Consider the following 19,318-nt stretch of genomic DNA (forward strand, 5'->3'; position numbering starts at 1 on the left):
TTAACATGTATTTGAAAACTGTAAACCCTTGATTTGTTTTGAATCAAACCTTTGTTTCTTGTAAAACGGTGTATTCTAGTATACTTGAATCATGAATTATTGTTCTATGTATCATAAATTATACCTATTATAATTTATATGTACTTTCTGAATTGGTATTCAACTATGTTTGCATGTAACCCCTTGCTCAACATGTTACAAAGGGTATTTAAACTGATGAAATAACTTTTATATTTATATACATATACAACTATATATAAGTAAAATTTAAACGACATTCGAACGAATAACCGGTACTATAAGCCCACATCCAAACAAGGAAAATGACCCAGAATGAGTTATCAGTCCTAAGCCTTTTAAATCTTAATTTTATATATATATATATATATATATATATATATATATATATATATATATATGAATTTTGGGGAAAAATATAAGTTTCTAAAAGAGTTTAATATTTTGAGTATTTTTGATGACTTAATGTTGTGTTATCATGATTTGAAATCATTTATTTGTAACACAAAGTTCTTGTGTTATACTTGTATTCCCCCCTTAAAACAGTAAAAATTATGAAAATACGGGGGTATGAACTCACTTGATAAGTGGTGATTTGGATAGCGTTTCGTTTTCTGGAAATGAGTTTATTTGGTGAAAAACCGGCTTTAATCGGGCAGAATTTCAATTGGAGAAAGTTGTTTTTCTCGAGAATCTCAGGGCTTCGAGGCTTGCTTAGGGTTTGAGATATGATATCGGGGCTTTGGGGGTTGTTTGTAAGTTTATGGAAGTGAAAGGGGTGAGAAATAATGGAAAATGGTGAAAAAAGTGTGTTAAATCCGAGAAGTCTCGCAACCCTTATATAGGGTGCGAGGGTTCGGACAGGTGGCGAGGGGGAGGAGTCAGCAGCGACGTGGCAGCGAGGGAGAAGGGCGCATGTCTCGGTTCGCAAGGAGCCACGAGGCCGAGCTCGGAAGCAGCCACGGTGCGAGGCGCGTGTCGGATCAGGAGAGGGCCGCGACTTCGGTCAAATCAGAAGACGACACGGGGCGGACACGGGGAAGCCTCGCATGGGAGGTGACGTGTCCGGATTGTGTCCATGCGATTTTTCCCGGTTATCCACTAATTCTCGGTTTTTGAGCCAAAAACTTCTAAAATTCATAACTTTTGCATACGAACTCCGTTTTTGACGTTCTTTATATGCACGCGTAGGTAAAATTATACTCTACGACTTTCGTTTAGATTTCGTCGGCTAGTTTTTATTTTATTTTTAATATTATTATTTTTAACAGACCGGGACAGGAGAATCCGTTAAAAATTCATAACTTCTTCATCCGACGTCCGTTTTTGTCTGTCTTTTTACCGTTGTACTACTATTGACGAGACCTTCAATACTCGTTTAGGTTGTGTCGGCTAAAAATCACTCGATCTTTATTTTGAGTTTTTAGCTGTATACTGTTATACTGAAACTTAGAAAAATCATAACTTCCTCATACGAAGTCAGATTTTGGCGTTCTTTTTATGAAAGTTCTCGGTTTAACATAATCTACAACTTTCATTTAGATTTTTATGGCTAAAAAGCCTTTTATTGAAAATTCACTTTTTACACTGAACATTGTTTTGCCGGTTTTGTCGCGGATCTTTGATTGGTCATAACTTCTTCGTTATAACTCGGATTTTAGTGTTCTTTATATTTTTGGAAACCTTGTTACAATTTCTACCACTTTGTTCATCCCAATCGGGATTGTTTAATACTTTATTTTTGAGGGTCAATTATATAAAAATACACGGTATGCTAAAATTTCTCTTTATTATTTTGAAAAGAACTACAAATTGACCTACATTATTACATATGTTTGAAATAACGGTTTGTTACAAAACCCATGAACTAACAAGGAACCAGGGACAACGCCCCTGGTAGCGGGTTCCAAGGGGCAGATCCCATGGGATCAAGTAGGGGGTGTGAGAGGATGGTTGTTTTATTTTTTATTTTTAATAATAAAGTCAGTTTAAGAAAAAGATAAAATAAATTAATAAAGGTTAAAGACAAGGGTGAATGTATGCATTGACTAAGGTATGCAATTGGATATCCTTAGGTTCTACCTAGTAGTATTACTTTTTTTTGGAAAAAAATAATTATATATTAAAATTTAATATTGCATATACTTGAACAAACACTTGCATACCCTACACAATTTTTGCATGACGTGGGTTTTTATAACATATATTATGTGAAAAATAGAGTGAAACAAGAATTCCACTATTGGAAAAGTGGAGGGCATACAAAAAACCAGTGTTGTAGAAATCGGCATTGGCGGCCGATTAATCGGTGATTAATCGTTTGGCGGCCTCGAACCGATTACGATTAGGGTGCTTGGCGAAAATAGGTCAAACTCGGGCTTGGCGGTCCTTGGCGGCCTTGGCGGTCCTCGACGGTCATAGGCGGGAAATATTTAAAAAATTCAAAAAAAAAATAATTTTCAAATATTACACAAAAATTTTAAAATTTTAAAATTTTAAGCTTTCAAATTTTAAAATATTATACTAAAATTTGAAAAATTTAAAATTTAAAATTTTCAAATACTTAATTTTTTAGGAAATATTAATTTTTTAAATAATTTTATTAATAATTTAGGGTCCCTGATTAATCGCCGATTAATCCCTGCCGAGTCTGATTAATCGCTTATCGTCAGTCGACCGCCGAACGATTTTTACAACCTTGCAAAAAACTAATTAAAATTTTAAAATTTCGATTATCTAAAATATTCAAATTTAATTTTTTTGAAAATAAAAATATCTATATCTCGCGGTGGAAATATCTATCAAAATCTAAACCTAATTTTACTCAGTGGATGCTAAAAATAACATTAGTAATTGTTTATTTTTTTGGAAAAAATGAATTCTTAGTTATACTTTTTAACTAAAATTATCAACATTATTCTCTATATTTTGACATCGTTCGAACTATTTGTCCATACTTTCGATCGACATAATAACATTAGACTATATGCTGCATCTGCAAAAAAATATTTCAGATTCGCCAATGGTTAAAGAAGTTATTTGATGTAGCTCATAGTCTATTAGTGCATGTTTTAGAAACCACATGGACTATTCATGCAAGTGTAGAAACAATAAGGACCATTTGTATCAAAAACATTAGTAGGGACTGAAGATGTGATTTTTGGTAATTTATTGGGACCATTTATGTAAATTTCTCTAGAATATGGATAATACACACCTTATGTAACGACCTCTGTTTGAGGAAATCATCCCAAGAATTCTCTCTATATTCTCCTGAATTTCGACAAGATGGCGAGTGACGACCCAACCGCTCGACGTCGGCGAATCGCCGAGAAAGGATCTGACCGTCTTGCTATGATCACCGGCGGTCGTGCCCCAAACCTACATTCTCCCCCATCTGATACGTCTACGACTCAACCCCACCACTCTCACACAGAAACATACCCTTCCTCCCTTACCCACCACCCCGATCAACTCCTTCCCTCTGGTAAGGTTTTTCATTTAGTATTTACCCTTTTTCATGTTTCATCTCTGATTAGAAGATTCTTTCGAGGAATTTCGTTTCTTGTTGTTTTGTAATCGAAAATTATAACTAAATTCAATAAGATTTTAATTGTCTTTGATACCTCACCTCACGTTACCTCATATGTGCTTCGTTTTACATCGTTTTGTCGACTTGATTGTTAATATCTTATTACCTCGCTGATTGACGCGATAATTTATGTGGTGATCGATTTCACCATCGTTCCTCGGACGTTGTGCACATTAGGAGTGTGGATGAAAGATCATTTATTTGGTTGATCAGGATTTAATTACCCTCCGTGTGTATATGTCCTAAATTGCCAAAAAAAATATTAAGTTTTCTTGAGAACATCATGCATTATGGAATTGACATTTTTGCCCACTATGAAGGACCAAATATAATATACTTTCATTTCCTTCTATTACATAGCAGAGTGTATTTTCCAAGTTATCAAGCCATCAAAAATTTCCAAGTTATTAAGCCATCAAATTTTGAAAAACATACCCAAGTACAGGTTGTACTTTAAAAAATCTACCCGGTTATTAGTATAATAGGGTAGATTTTCTAAGTACAATGTTGTAATAAGAAAAAATCAAAGTATGTTACTTTAATAAACAAATAAATATAAGTACATTGTTATTTTTGCATTTAATCTAAAATCTGTATTAATCTAGACATCTATGTGTGGAAGTTATAATCTTTTGATTTTGCTATCTTAATTCTCATATATTCGTACTGAATCACATTTAAATAACCATAAAAATAACAGATCAACAACAACTACTACTACAATAAATTTACAGCAAGTATTTCATTTTGCAGATGAAAACCAAGATCATCCATCGAAGCCAAAAACTCAATCCAACTCGTCTAAACAATCATCTCCAAGAAACTATCCAAAATCAGACTTAGAAATCTATCTCCACAAAACCGTGAGCCCTCGTCAATTACGTCCGGCCATTTTAGCGACCCAAGACACACGTCGCAAATGTTCCTTTTTTGTGGGGATTATCGCCCTTCTTTCATATATCGGATTCCCTATTCTCGGCAGCTATGTCATAAAGAGCATTATACTTTCAAGGCCACTTCTTTTGCTTTTGGTGTTCAATGTGGTGATTACAGTTGGACCGCTTGTTATGGATGCTATGAGAATGATCCAACATGAATCAAGGGTTGGATATTCATCTGGTGAAGGTGAGATCGGTGAGCATCTGGGTACGCCTTTTGACTGGGGGATGTTGTTTAAAACCGGTTTTTGTGCTCTTTTCATGGATTCTTGCATTTATTCGGTGGTGGTTGTTTGTGGCACATCGATTTTTCAAAAGTGTGGGTTGTAGAAGACCTTTTTTGCATCAAAACACCCACGTCGTGTTTTTTTTTCGTTGAGTTTTGATTGGTGTTGTTTATTTCAGGATAAAAAAACCTTTAGTTTGAGAATTTTTTAATATTGTAGTTGTTATTGTTACTGCAAAAATTTATATATTCAGCTTTGTTTTCTATCTAAATTCCAAGTGGTATGTATGTATGGGTGAGTAGGAAATCTGTAGATGCGAGCTCACTTTTACGGTTTTACCGATGTAAAATGCTTTTGAACGAATTGGAATCTAAACAACCTCATATCGAATCCGAAAGTTTTTTTCTTTCCAACGTTTGTGAGACTTTATCATAAATATAGAGAAACATTGGTTTATCCCAAAAATATTACTTCTTCTTAATTTGAATATCAAATCAAATTTTAGTAAAAATCAAATTATCAACGGAAAGCAAGAAGATGAATTTTTCAAATTTAGCTCGTCAAATTCCAAACAATATGTTGAATTAAATAATCAAAACAATATTGAAGAATACTTTTAGAATCCACCGAAAAACTAAAAATATTCTTTAAAGGAGATTTTCTTTTGCAATTAAAATGGGTTGGACGTTTCAATCAATTGAATCAAAAAATAATAAATAATATTCAGATATATGGTCTACTACTTAGCCTGATAAATGTTAGAAAATTACTATATCCTATATTCAAATGAAAGAAATGGATCTAGATATAATGAGTATGAATTTAAATCTTACACAATTAATGAAAAGATGAATAACAATTTTGGAATCTTACCGCCTATCTTTAAAAACGACGAACAATTTTTTATGTATCAAATCATAGGTATTTCATTGGTTCATAAAAGTAAGAACTAAAGTAATCAAAGATATGAAAAACAAAAAAAATATGTTGCTAGAAATATAGACAAAAAGAATTATGATTTGTTTGTTCCTAAAAAAAGAATTTATCATCTAGACCCCGTAGAGAATTAAGAATACTCATTTCTTTTAATTTAAATTTAAAGAATAATACTAGTGTGAATAGAAACACATTAGTTTACAACGAGAACAAAATGATGATAATAATAATAATAATAATAATAATAATAATAATAATAATAATAATAATAATAATAATAACACAAAAGTCAATTTTTTGGATGAAAATCATGATTTTGACATAAAAAAGAATTAATTAAATTCAAGTTTTTTTTTGGCCTAATTATCGATTAGAAGTTTTAGCTTGTATGAATCGCTATTGGTTTGATACCAATAATGAGAGCCGCTTGAGTATGTTAAGGATATATATGTATTCATGATTAACAATTTTGAGTTTTCTAGATATTTTCTATCAGTCAGTTATGTCAGTGATCTAAATATATTCATGTTATATACAAGTAACCTAATGAACATATACATTATCTTACATTCTAGGATAGTGCAATAATAAGGAAATGACGTAGGAAAAATATCGTATCAACTAAAGCTAGAAACTAATCAACAAAATTTTTGTACTAAACTATTTGGTATCGTCTTTTTACTATACAAATGAACTCCAAAATAGGATTTATTAATTGATAAAATCAAGAGTCTATAAAACAATTCTGATTATTGTGTATACTACATTAAAATTTCTAACATATTTATTACTGCTTAATAAAATCAATATTAGTAAAAAGGGGAGTGTGAAATTATTTTATGGTAAAAAATTCATTTGTTTCAATTATTTTTCAAGAACAAGAAAAAAACATAGAAAACATAGAATCTGATGAATTTCAAGTAGTAAGTTCCACCAATAATGTAACATCCCAAATTTCAAGCCCAAAAATTTTATTTTTAATTAAGTATTTCACAACTTAGTTTATCAAAACATTTCTCATGCCATGTCATTTGTAAAAATAAAACATAACAATGTGTCTGAAAATCATATCGTCAAAAGTAAAATAAATCAGCGTACATTCCCAGAAAACTCCATGCGGAAACCATGTGTGTGTGATGCGCTGCTACACCGCCGACTCCTTCCCTTTAGACGAAGAGGTACCTGAAACCATAACTAAAACTGTAAGCACAAAGCTTAGTGAGTTCTCCCATCATACCACATACCATACAATCACATAGCATACATACTGCCGGGCAATTCTGGGGCGCCCGTCCTACCCATGTCAAGCCATTCTGGGGTGCTGACCTGCCCATGTCGAGCCATTCTGGGGTGCTGACCTGCCCATGTCGAGCCATTCTGGGGTGCTGACCTACCCATGTCAGGCTATTATGGGGTGCCGACCTACCCTCCGGTCTTTCAATCGAACACGGGGACTATTCCACCCCCTACTGCTAACACATAATATCATATCTCAATCATGTTGTCAGACATATATCTGGGGTGTCCGACCTACCCATTGGTCCTAACGACCGATTCGGGGACTAGTCCCCTCCTACTGATATTATCTCACATAACATAGCAAACTAGCATAGTCACATATCAAGCAAACTAGCATACTCGCATATCAAACAATAGCAGACCAGACAATTATCACAAAGACAATCATCTCAGCTAAACAACTACTAGTGGGTCGGCCTTGGTGCCCTAGACCCACTTCTACTGGAAGGTAACTCACCTCGGTGTCGCGTAGTGTTTGAACTGTCCTCGGCGTAAAGGTCGGCTCTCCTCGACTCCTCAATTCCTACACGACAACCTTCAAGTCATCAAACCGAACATACAACCCTAACCAGGGTCAATTCCAAAACCAGGCAAAGTCAACATTGGTCAAAGTCAACACCTAGTTGACCTGACTCGCCGAGTTGGCCTACCAACTCGTCCAGTCCATACTCCACTAACCCGATCCAACCACGACTCCACTCGTCGAGTCTAGCAAGAACTCGACGGGTTCTCCTTCATTCAAACCATCGGGATCATCTTCATCCGACTCGCCGAGTTCTTCCTTAAACTCGGCGAGTTCATCTCCCTCATAAGAATGTGTCCGGTCTACGACTCGCCGAGTTGTATGAACAACTCGTCGAGTTCATCTTCAAAGATTGGGAGATTGCCTTGGACTCGCCGAGTCTGTTCATCCACTCGTTGAGTCCCATGATTCCCATGCCCCTTTTTGCGTCTAAACAACTAAGGGACTTCCTTCTTAACAACTGGCCCATCCACAGAAAGGATTTGGTGGTCAATACACCGCTACTCGTCGAGTCCCAAGAACAACTCGTCGAGTCCATCCTTGACCCACACTATACAGTCGATTTAAATGGGTCTTAGCACACCAAAACCATAGATCTGGCCTCCTAATGTCCATTTTACGCGTAAAGTTCCAAACTTGATACACATGCAAGGGGTCTTTGGCTCAAAAAGCCATTAAAAGTGATCTACAAGGTGCATGGGGCTCTCATGTGATGGGTTTTGAGCACTCTAACACTTCCTAAGTGTACATGCAACCCTAATAACCTTGAATCTATGTTTTCTCTATATACATGCAAATTTCTTTTTCAAGGTTATTTCCTAACTAGCATGGCATGGGGATTACATAAAACATAAAAACTAGTAGAAATACATACCTTGTTGTTGCTTGGATTCCTTCAAGACTTTGTGAGCCTAGCACCCCAAATGTTGTGCCTCAAATGCTTCACACAACACCACAAAACTTGGAATAACTTGAGAGAATGTCACTTAGCCTCAAAATCGGTTATGCCCTCTCTAGAAACACTTAGTGCCCATTTTGCATGCTATAGGGTTTCTTTTATAGTGTGTCATAATTAGGAGTTACAAATGTAAACCCTAATTGTCATGACTCTTCATTCCTCATGACCCATGGGTTTGTAACTCCCATGGACTATCCATGGAGCTCCATATGGTTATAACCAAACCCATAAACCATGGATCATTAATCCACCATAAAAGAATTTATGATTGTCATAATCAACCCTATATATTTAATTAGTCTCACTTTGATCACCAAATTAATACTAGATTAATACTTGATCAATACTAATTAAATAATACTATTATTACTATATTACAACTTATAATATATTAATAATCACAAGTGTACTTTCTCTCATTTTGTCTATCCAAGTATTGCAATGCCATGCAACCCAAATGGACCATGCCGGGTCGGGTCAAGTACATACTAAATAAAGTTATGGACTTAGACACTATATCCAACAGTCTCCCACTTGGATAAGTCTAATAACTATATTTGCAAATATGACTTCAAAATCCGACTAGCAATCGTAGCTCTTTCAAAGTCTCTCAGAACTGAGATGATGATGATACGCCATTTAAGATAAGTGATCATATTATCCTCTGTTCTCATGATATCAGCCGGACAAACACATGGAACATGGTCTTACTTATTGTCCAGCATTTATTTCTCGATCTCTGATTTGTTTCGACATAGAACTAAATTGAACACATCAATTAGGTTCTGACCGGGCCCGGTACATAAGTCAAAACCAAATCATCGAGGGGCCCAGATATCGCTTCTATTTCTAGAAGGAACAGATAAACTTCGACTGATATGCTTGTACTAACTACTTGTTGAATTATTCACAAAGGCACGTTTTATAACATCGAGTTACCAATGCGTTTTCGTACAATCAATGAATAACCAACTCATAGTCAACAACTCATATCTCTAGGTTTGAAGATTTATATGATATTACCGTCTCACGATCACTCGAGATAAATTCCATGAAGTGATGCAAGTGAGCGTGGGTTGAATCCAATACTCAGCCCTTATGAGTACTCATGAATGTTGTAGCAACCATTGCATTGTCTAAAGCACTTTAAACAAATCATACAAGCCAAATTCATGACAGTCTTGATTCATATCTACTTCCAACATATGACTGACTGTGGATGGTTTGAATAATATGATATATACCATAACATAATTATTCTGGAAGTCAAAACATGCAAAGTGAAACACAAGAATAATACTAATCTTATATGGCCCCAACACTTTGAGTGTAACTAAAAACACCTTTTATTTAAGCACCATATTGATTACTCATTATTTATGTTTCGATTAATCAACTTTATGCTTGAATTAAAACATTAGTTGTCCCATGCTCCAAGCATGTACACTATGTTTTTCCAAACAACAATTATGCCATACTCCAAGTATGCATACTATGTTTACATATAGATCAATTGACAATATTCCAATGATGCTCATTTCACAATTCCAATCCTCGTTGTAAATGCAAGAATACCAAACTCTTGCCATTTACTGTAATCTGTTAGATTCTAAACTTATATGCAATGATCCCCTTGTAATGACTATACACAGAAGTCACAAAGACTTGGCAACAGACATTACAAAGTATTCCAATGGAAAACAATTCCATGGAAATGAAGTCTCAAATTCAAAGTACATTCCTTTGAACATCCTTCTTAGCATTAAGTTCTTTAATCTTACACAGATTCAAAGAATAACTTCCACCTATGGAGACAATTCCATATTACCATTTTGACCATCACTTATGAACAAGAGTTTCCTCTTTTCAAAATATGTCAATATGGTCCTTACTCTATACTTCTAATTGTCCATGAGCAACCAATCTTTGGTAAACCTCAGATTGTCCTCGACAACTTTGCTTAATCATTTTAGTCATTTCCAGTTCTATTCCTTTTTCCATCTTAATGCCCTAGGCATTTGGAAAATTTAGAATGGATGAATATTATAGCACATGTAATCAAACCTATACCCAAAGCATATGGGACATGATTTATGCTATAAATTTTTTTTATTTGCCATGTTTTCATAATTCGAACTATGAAGAGGGATGCCGTAATCATAATCGAATTTTGAGAACGCAACATATATAGAATTTCCTTATGTTGAACCATTCCAGCATAACATTCATATATATTCTTGACTAAAGTAGATTAAATTCTCAATCTAAGCTTGTAGAATTGGAGTGAAGTACAAAATCCTCTCCCTTAATTATAGCAAAACAACTTTTTCAAGGCGAATTGAAACTTTTGTTTTCTATAATTAATATTGCTGACTTGCAACACTTAACATAATAATCATGCTCCCACTAGCATAATGATTATTATCTTACTAGCATAACACATATGCTCCCACTAGCTTTGACATGTATCCAGAGATCAGCTGGACTTTTAGAAACCAACACTTTATTGACTTTTCTACCAAAGTTCAGATTTCTGATACGCAATTTCTTTGATAAGACTTTATCAAAACCATACACCTTTCCTTAGATAGCTCACTTGTGTGTCTAAACAATTATGAAGAGGGATGTCGTAATCATAATGTTTAGACCTTTTGTCATTCTCACAATTGCTATCTACTCAAAATCTACTTAGTGAAAGAGTTTCCTTACCATCATTTTCATGAATCGAAGAGAAACCTTATGACACTTAGATTTTTATGGTGTATGTGTTCCTATCCATGTGAATTTATCATAACCATAATCACAAGACAAGGTTAGTGACAAATCCAAACTCATATAGACTGAACTTGTTCAATCTTAATTTCTTGCCACCTGGTAGCACAATGCCCACCATTGCTTCCGGGTTGTTATGCAAACAATTGAGAACTCATAGAACTCACAAGCATAATCAACTTTTAACTGGAATAGACATAGAAATAAGAATATGTCAACACGATAGGTTACAAACCTCAAGTCGTGGGATAGTGATTAACAAAACTCTTGATTAGTTTTTGAAACTATTTCAGAATCTTTTAGACTCCCACTGTCCTCTTGACATATAAGACTTCTCTTTGTCAAGAACCATTTCTTGACAATACAAATATTCAAAAGCTAGTGCGGATTCTTATCAAGTTCAACACTTCTCACTATTGGTCTTAGCTGGTCTTTGTTTTATCCAAAACATCACAACTTACCAATCTCAAATGTACAAGAATAGGAAACATCTTACTCTACATTTGACAAGTGTTATGAACCTTCTAAAGACTATGTCACTCAAGTTACAATCTTGGAGTATTACTCCAGGATTTGTTTTTGGAACGAAGTATGAATTATCTTTTGATTTAACCATTTCAACAATTCACGATTCCTCTCCTCAGGCAACAAACACACTAAGGTGTCCTTAGAGGATCAATTGTGATATGGTTCCATAATCACTAAGATAATCATAAAACAAAATACACAAGTACTCTCTCATCTCTTTCAGATTGGAGAAACTTTTATCTTTCTGCCTTATTCGATTCTTCTTATTCATTCTGCCATACATTGAAACTTTTCCAATGTTTCAGAATTACACTTAAACTCGTAAGCATAACCATATTTACTAAACTTTAGTAAATCATAACGAATAATCTTATCTACCTTTGTGGTGGACCTGACTGGTGCACAACTTAATGTACCCAATCCTTTAGTCCTTCGCTTGACTCACATGCGAATGTGAACAAGGAATTAGTCTTAATTTACCAAAGATGAAAATTCTCATTCATCACACAATACAACTTGCATGATTCTAAGTTTCTATCCAATTGAAACTTGGGTGATGAGAATCTTTCCTTATTTGGTAAATTATGACACTACCACTAATGAAAGAATCAAATCCATTTACCCATATTGCTTATCAATGGAAACATATAAGCAACAACCTTTTTCACAAATGCCATTGTAAGGATACTTAAAATAAAATCAAAACCATTTTCTTTTATTTTTTAAAACTTTGCGGAAAACTTATCCTTACAATCCATATGGAAAACTTGTTGTTATCTATTCCTAAGAAATATATCATAACTTTTAAGTAACAATTCAAAATTCTGATCACCGAACCATGCGATCGAAATCCATCTTCACGATCAGAATCAACATATACTTCCTTTAAGTTTCTTCACTCTTCTTTGATTCTTAAAACATCAATATGTGACCCAGTCACATCATGCAATAAGAATCTCAGAATGGAAACTTAATAAAGTTAGATAATGGACTTTACCTAAAGCAGAGTCAAACATTTGACTTTACTATCCTTATGGACTTTTAGGTAAATTTGGCAGCTTCGCAACCAATGCCCTTCCTTTGGCAACAGAAACATATGGACTCTTTGGAAACGGTACACAGACTTAGCCTTTCTCTTTACCATTTGGTCAACCGAGTTGACTATGGCCAATCCCTTTCAATTGGGAAGAAAAAGTTTTTCTGGACCTCCAATGTTACCATTGTCAATGTCCATGGAAGTTTGGGAAGTTGATCTTCCAATTAAATTTTGCTTTACCAATGCTCCAAATCATTGCTGATTCAGCATCATCAAGCAAATAGGTAAGATCATTAAGGGTCATGTCGTGATCTGTCATCAGGGAGTGACTGAAGAACCAAGTCAACAGCCAATAGGGATTGAGTGACTTAGAACTTATCAGGTCTTGAAACTTGTGGGATAAGGAGATTTATTGGAGGAGGTAGAGGAAGTGAAGTATGATTTCCAGTCCCACTAATGCACAACAAAGGGATTGATCTTTCACCTTGGTTGCCATTTGGGATATCATCTTCATTAGGAAGCTTGTTCCTAAAGATTTGGGAAGACCATAGCTGTCTAAACTAGACATCTATAATGGGAGAAATTCAAGTTAGTTTATTTAAAGTCCTTAATATAACACCCAATATGAAATATTAAGGCTAGGACCCAACAACCTATTTATAACTGGAAGAGGGATGCCGTAATCCAAATTATAAAATAGTTGAAGGTAGGTAAATGACGATTTACCAATTTCCACCATAAAAACGAAATATAATTAAGTTTTTAATTGGATTTGAAACTCCTAGATCTTTTGAGATACATTGAACTTTCAATGGCATGTTTGAATCTCGATTGTGCCCTCTCAAGTTTGTGACTGGGATGTCGAGGATCACAAACAAGGTGTGAATAACCATACAAATTGACTTGGTACCCTCAACAATATTACCTAATCGATGTGCTGGTTAACCACACACGCTCCACCGATCTATAATAAAGTCAAGTTACCCTTTGCCACACTTACTAGTACATGTTAGTGTGCCGGTTAACCACGCACGCTCCACTAACGACTTGGTAAGGTACAAAGTGTGATTTTATGGGCTAGCACCAATTTCACATTTTCCTAAAGTAACTAAGATTGGGAATTTATAATGTATAGTTACTTTATAATTCATTATAATTTTAATGAGTATTTAAAGTCGTATCCTACCCGTTCGGCTAACGACCCTCCACCGATCAAGGAAGCGGTGGGTGAGAGTGGACACCCATTAAGTCACCATTTTATAGGCAACAACCTTATACCCCCCTTATAGACCGGCTTCGTGAATGAGGCCTACTAACGGTAAGAATGACATATTCTTATACATATCTATATAATAAAATTATAATAATAGTATAAGTGTTGATTTTTAAACCTTTTAAAAATCTAAGGTTCAATTTGGAATTAAAGTATTAAAGTGTAAGACTATTCAAATTCCAAAACTTGAGGGCAAGATTTGAAACTATTCCAAGTCTCTTCAATTTGTAACTTATGAGTTTTAATGGTTCATAAAAATGAAGACTCTTCATTTTATGAAACCTCTTTAGTTCTTTAATCACAATTTAAAGAAGTGACTTTTGGTTATCCATAACTTGAGGACAAGTTATGGACACCATCATTGCCATTAAGATCATGAATTAAACACACATGGAGGTTACACATAATTCCTATGATCTTCTAAAACTCATAAGAACACAAATTCATGTCAAGTAATTTCAAGAAATCATATAAACATATACAATACTTGAAAATTGATAAAAGTCATGTAAAATGGGTTAACATAATCATTATCATTTTGAAAAACAGATTTTACAAGTCCAAAACAGATTGGGATAATGATTTTAATCCATTTCCAGCAACAAAACTCGGAAAACTGCCCAGCACCCTCCTACTCGCCGAGTGCATTATCCTACTCGACGAGTAGGATGAATTTTGCCTTGGACTCGTCGAGTTCTCCCCTTGCACTCGGCTAGTCCAGTCGAACAGTGAACAGTTTTTCGTTTTTTTTTAACAGTTTTGCATCAAGTATACAGAAAACAATCCTAGGCTCTGATACCACTGATGGGTTTTGAGCACTCTAACACTTCCTAAGTGTACATGCAACCCTAATAACCTTGAATCTATGTTTTCTCTATATACATGCAAATTTCTTTTTCAAGGTTATTTCCTAACTAGCATGGCATGGGGATTACATAAAACATAAAAACTAGTAGAAATACATACCTTGTTGTTGCTTGGATTCCTTCAAGACTTTGTGAGCCTAGCACCCCAAATGTTGTGCCTCAAATGCTTCACACAACACCACAAAACTTGGAATAACTTGAGAGAATGTCACTTAGCCTCAAAATCGGTTATGCCCTCTCTAGAAACACTTAGTGCCCATTTTGCATGCTATAGGGTTTCTTTTATAGTGTGTCATAATTAGGAGTTACAAATGTAAACCCTAATTGTCATGACTCTTCATTCCTCATGACCCATGGGTTTGTAACTCCCATGGACTATCCATGGAGCTCCATATGGTTATAACCAAACCCATAAACCATGGATCATTAATCCACCATAAAAGAATTTATGATTGTCATAATCAACCCTATATATTTAATTAGTCTCACTTTGATCACCAAATTAATACTAGATTAATACTTGATCAATACTAATTAAATAATACTATTATTAATATATTAGAACTTATAATATATTAATAATCACAAGTGTACTTTCTCTCATTTTGTCTATCCAAGTATTAAAATGCCATGCAACCCAAATGGACCATGCCGGGTCGGGTCAAGTACATACCAAATAAAGTTATGGACTTAGACACTATATCCAACATCATGGCCATAGAGTTGGCACCTTTATGCCATGAGACCCCTCCAATAACTCAGATCTGAAGGTAAGACTCCATATAACACTCCACAAATCCGAAAATGGCTTGGAAAGCTCTAAATGCACCCAAAATCTAAGCCCTAAGGATGAATAACCATATGGAAGACCGAGACAGGGGCATTTTACCTTGATTGAGATGAAAATGGAACAAAACCTCTGGATCTCCATGGCCCAACTTGAACTCTCAAGTTCCTTTCTTCTTCTCAAGCTTCACAAACCACCAAAATGGCCTTAGATCACACAAAAACGGCTAGGGTTTCGATATACAGTCTTAAGAGAGTGATAGGGGCGATTGAGGCTGAGTTAAGATGTTTAAATAGGATACAAACCCTAAAATTTAGGGTTTCACTCAAACAGCACCTACTCGCCGAATCAGTCACCCGACTCGTCGAGTAGGTCACTTAAACTGTCCGCGGATCTCGACTCTACTCGACGAGTTGGGCCTCCAACTCGTCGAGTCCCAGAGAAAAATACAAGAACACTTGAATTAAAAACATACTAGGACTCGGGTGTTACAAATCTCCCCCACTTATTTTAGACTTCGTCCTCGAAGTCTGCAGCTCGGTCCTGAAAAAGCTCGGGGTAATGCTCCCTCATCTCGTCCTCCGGCTCCCAAGTCCATTCCGAGCCCTTGCGGTGCTGCCACTGCACCTTTACCAGCTCCACCCTCTTGTTCCTCAGATCCTTTGACTTCCTGTCAAGGATTTCCACTAGCCGCTCGATGTAGTTCAGGCTGCCATCAACCTAAATATCCTCTAGAGGCACCACTGTCGAATCGTCCACCAGACACTTCCGCAACTGGGAGACATGAAAAGTGCTATGAATCTGACTGAGTTCGGCTGGCAGATCCAGCCTATATGCCACCTTGCCCACCAGGGCTATAACCCTGAAGGGTCCAATATACGTGGGGCCCAGCTTGCCCCGCTTCCTGGATCGGATGACGCCCTTCCATGGCGACACCTTCAGGAGCACCATATCCCCGACCTGGAACTCTAGGTCCGACCGATGCTTGTCGGCATAACTTTTCTGCCGACTCTGAGTAGTCTGAAGCCTGCTCCGAACCTGCTGGATCCTCTCCGTAGTCTTGAGTACCACTTCGGTACAACCTATGACTCTTTGCCGACCTCTCCCCAGCATATCGGGGTCCTGCACTTCCTCCCATACAACATCTCGAAAGGAGGACGGTTGATACTCGCATGATAACTATTGTTATAGGAGAATTCTGCCAATGGAAGGTAAGTATCCCAATTACCTCTGAAGTCTAAAACACAGGCCCGCAGCATATCCTCCAAAGTTTGGATGGTCCGCTCACTCTGACCATCCGCCTGCGGGTGAAAAGCGGTGCTAAAATGCAGACGAGTACCCAGCTCGTCATGAAACTTCTTCCAAAACCTGGATGTGAACCGCACATCCCTATCTGAAATCACTGAAACTAACACCCCGTGTCGCGCCACTACCTCCCTAATATAGATGTCGGCCAACTTTTCGGCCGAAATACTCTCCTGAATCGGAATAAAATGGACGCTCTTGGTTAATCGATCAACGATGACCCAAATCGAATCCACTCCTCGCGCGGTCCTAGGAAGCTTCGTAATGAAGTCCATAGTAATATCCTCTCACTTCCACAGCGGGATATCCAACGGCTGGACCTTTCCGTGAGGTCTCTGGTGCTCAGCCTTGACCTTCCTACAGGTCAGGCACCTTTCCACAACCCAAGCTATGTCCCTATTCATATAGGGCCACCAATAATCGAGACGAAGATCCCGGTACATCTTCGTCGCCCGGGATGGATAGAGAACCTGGATTTTTGCTCCTCTGCCATCAATACATGGCACACACCCCCATGATAAGGGACCCACACCCTATGGTGAAGAGTTAACAATCCCCGGCTATCATAGTCGAAGGAGGAAACCTGACCCCCAATACGCTCGCTCTTGCGATGTTCCTCCTTCATGGCCTCTTGTTGGGCCTCCCGAATCTGCTCCAACAACGGAGTCACAACTGGCATCCTCATACAGATGTCCCTGATTGGCGCTGCCTTGCAGCTAAGTGCGTCGGCCACGACATTGGCCTTCCCCGGATGGTAGAGGATCTCGCAATCGTAATCCTTTACCACATCTAGCCACCGACGCTGCCTCATATTCAGATTTGGCTGATCCATGAGATACCTCAGGCTCTTGTGGTCCGTGTAGATGGTACAACGAACCCCATAGAGATAATGACGCCAAATATTGAGGGCGAAAACAATTTCCCCCGACTCCAAATCATGCGTCAGATAATTCGCCTCGTGAGGCTTCAACTGCCTCGAAGCGTAAGCGATAACATGCCATCTCTGCATCAATACTGCGCCCAAACCTGAGATGGACGCATCACAATATACAACAAAATCCTCCATGCCCTCCGGCAGGGCTAAGATTGGCGCCTCGCACAATCTCTGTCTCAATGTCTCAAACGCAGCCTGCTGCTCAGGCCCCCAGCGAAAGACCACGGCCTTCCTCGTCAACCGGGTCAGGGGCACGGATATCTTGGAGAACACCTGAATGAATATCCGATAATGGCCTACCAATCCCAGAAAGCTCCGAATCTCGGATGGAGACCTTGGAACCTCCCATCTCATCACAACCTCCACCTTGGCCGGGTCAACCGAAATCCCGTTCTGATTGACAAGGTGCCCCAAAAACTGCACCTCGCACAACCAGAACTCGTACTTGGAGAACTTCGCATACAAGTTCTCCCTCCTCAAGGTATCCAGAACCTCCCGTATCGAGTCTTGGAATAAACCAAGATGTCGTCAATGAAAACTATCACAGACCGATCCAACATCGGTCTGCACACGCGGTTCATGAGATCCATGAACGCGGCAGGAGCATCGGTGAGCCCGAAAGGCATCACCACAAACTCATAGTGCATAGCGCGTCCGAAACGCGGTCTTCTGCACATCCTCCTCTCTGACCCTCATATGATGATATCCTGAACGCAGATCAATCTTGGAGAACCAAGATGCTCCCTGTAGCTGGTCAAAGAGGTCATCAATCCTCGGGAGTAGGTAACGGTTCTTCATCGTTGCCTTATTCAACTCCCGATAATCTATACACATCCGATGCGACCCGTCCTTCTTCCTCACAAATAAAATCGGGGCTCCCCAGGGTGAACTGCTCGGTCTAATGAATCCCTTGTCTAACAGCTCCTGCAACTGTGTAGACAACTCCTGCATCTCAGCAGGAGCCAACTGATACGGTGCCTTGGCGATCGGAGCCGCACCAGGGACTAGGTCGATCCTGAACTCTACCTGCCTTTCCGGAGGTATCCCAGGCAACTCCTCGGGGAATACATCCGCAAACTCTCGTACCCCTGGCACATCGCCCACTGTCGCCTTACCCGCCTCCCGAGTATCCATAACATAGGCGACAAATCCTGCGTAACCCTGCTGAATGTAGCGCCTAGCTCTCGCTGCTGAACATAAAGCTGGTCCTCGCTGTGGCCTCTCGCCCTGAATTACCAGCTCTCCCCCACTTGGGGTCCTGATCCGCACCAACTGTTGCGCACAGTCGATCACTGCCCCATTGGGGCTTAGCCAATCCATACCAAT

General features: G+C 37.7%; 1 long non-coding RNA gene across 1 annotated transcript; it reads left to right on the forward strand.

Moving 5' to 3' along the window:
• The first annotated feature begins 3,264 nt into the window (after positions 1-3,264).
• Positions 3,265-5,046, forward strand: LOC145120905 (uncharacterized). The gene is made up of 2 exons (XR_013714414.1): positions 3,265-3,505; positions 4,364-5,046. It is a non-coding gene; the product is annotated as an uncharacterized LOC145120905 (long non-coding RNA).
• Positions 5,047-19,318: the final 14,272 nt, after the last annotated feature.

This window comes from Lactuca virosa, chromosome 6 (genome assembly GCF_052849685.1).
Source record: "Lactuca virosa cultivar CGN04683 chromosome 6, Lactuca_virosa_CGN04683_v6, whole genome shotgun sequence".
NCBI lineage: Eukaryota > Viridiplantae > Streptophyta > Magnoliopsida > Asterales > Asteraceae > Lactuca > Lactuca virosa.